This window comes from Protopterus annectens, chromosome 6.part0 (assembly GCF_019279795.1).
Source record: "Protopterus annectens isolate FY-2018-M chromosome 6.part0, PAN1.0, whole genome shotgun sequence".
NCBI classification, from domain to species: domain Eukaryota; kingdom Metazoa; phylum Chordata; order Ceratodontiformes; family Protopteridae; genus Protopterus; species Protopterus annectens.
In genome coordinates, this window is record NC_056737.1 from 1,617,361,475 (window position 1) to 1,617,363,624 (window position 2,150).

The following is a 2,150-nucleotide window of genomic DNA, read 5'->3' on the forward strand; positions in this document are numbered from 1 at the left end:
GTGTGTTCATCACCATCAGGGTCTATACTCTCTCCTATAAACGCATGGCCCTACTCATGCACTTTGACAAGCTACTGTCCCTTGCATAGTATCAAAATCCCCTGACCAAGGTTATGGTTATTTTAGAGCCACTAAAATTTCTGTTTGTATGGTGGCAGTTGGCCAACAGGAGTCATATCTCAGTCCCTCTGAAGTGGGTATAGGTTCATACTAAGCTAACTGCTCTTGTGAGCCACTTTAAGCCTATCCAATTATCCCTTGTGAGACTCAAACCCTGCACCTTATGTTTGTAAGGCAAACACCTTAACCATTAGGCCACCCTCCCAACCCGTAAACTACTAGCTGACTGGCACTATAACCATGGCAGGACTTGAACCTCCAATCTTCTGATCCAAAGTCAGACACCTTATCCATTAGGCCACATGGCTGCTTATTTCCATCCTTCCACCCAGCTCTTCCACTGCCTGAGCCACTACTTGAACCACAATAATCAGAGTCATAGTTGGTGCTTTATCCCATTATGGCACAGACCTGGATATAAAAGTCTCTAACTTAATTCCATGCTCTGGTAATTAGGCAGCTCTTCATTCCTGTTAGCATGGTCACCTGTTTCATATCTGTCAAGAACCTGAATCTTCTAGTCTGTACCAGTGCATCCAGCAAAGATTTTAGCCCTTCTGCCATCTCCAAGTCAGTTGTTTCTCAAACACCAAACTGGGGCCATCCCTAGAGCATTAGAATGATGCTGTCCTTTCCTAACATGCACGTTTGAACTTTACTTGCTCACACTTGTTACAATGCATCAAGTGTTTACTGTCAAGACCATAGTATGTTTTTGGATGAATTTGTCTTCTTCTCCAAATGCTGTGCAGCTGCAAAGTTGGTATATGTAAGGTTGGGGTTTGTTGAGACTTTCTCTTTCACATGGAGGTCGAGGAAGCTTTAAGACTGCTGTGCATTTAAGGTAATTTTCTTCCCTTCCTGAAATGCCGTACAAATGTGGAGCTATTATATATAAGTTTAGGAGGTGTTCAGTAGTTGAGAAGGGACTCCTCCAACTAAAACATTTATTTTAAGCTGATTCATTACATTGCATACAACAGGCAGTTTATGCTGTGTCATGACAGAGCCACTGCAGTCAAAAAAAAAATTAACTATTGATTTCTCATAGTAGAACCAGACTGTAGCTCTCATATGTACAGCATTAAATGCCTAGCAAATGGTACATATTCTGCATAACAGAAACCAACACGCATACGTTCACAGATTCATTGGAAATAAATAACTGGTGTCAAAATCATGGTCCAAAAGTAAATGCCAAAAATGCATTATTGTATCCTTTGGGATGCCATCTACCCCAGGGAACTATCACAGTTGTTCAGGATTTAGGAACTTATGTGGCCAGTGGCCTAACTTTTGACCAACATGTGTCTATTGTTGTAAGAAAGTCCTTCTATATTGCACAGCTTATAAAGTAAGGGATTGTGTCTAGATCTAGGGATGTTATTTTCCCCCTTTACTCAGCCCTCATTAGGCCAGTCATTGAATATAATGGCCATTTTGACATGTGTCTTTCCAGACACATGCAATAACTGGAATGCACATGGAGGCTTAAATGACATGTCCTACATGGACCAACTCAAAGGCCTTTACTACACTCAGAATAATACAGACTGCTAGGAGGTGACCCATGTCTGGCATGTAAAGAATCCTCTACCCCATTACTGATGGATTTACTGCACATCAGCAAGTGAAATGGCATCAGAAATACTCAGTCTAAGGATCTAAACATATTTTGTAACATCAACAGGATGGTTTAGAGGGACAAGTATGTTTCATAGCAGAGGATAGCGATGCTATATGCCACCTACATAAAACAAAGTTCATCTTTGTCAATTTCAAGTACAACTTAGATCTATGTATGGGAAAAAGAAAATTTGCCCCAGGACTGCCCCCTGTAGTACTAATGTATAGATGTAGCTCCTAAATGCTTTATCCCATGCATGGGTCCCCTCAGATTATCTATGGTATGATCCTAGTTATTCTCATTAGGAGTAATAAATAATTATCAACCATGGGATGTGTAAGACCAATCTATATCTAAATGGGGTAGGTTATTTCAAGCACAAAAAGAGAAACTGGTTAGGCTT

General features: G+C 40.6%; 1 non-coding gene across 1 annotated transcript; it reads right to left on the minus strand.

Moving 5' to 3' along the window:
- Positions 1 to 355: 355 nt before the first annotated feature.
- On the minus strand, positions 356 to 428 carry TRNAQ-UUG. Its single transcript has one exon. It is a non-coding gene; the product is annotated as a tRNA-Gln (tRNA).
- Between the last annotated feature and the right edge of the window lie 1,722 nt (positions 429 to 2,150).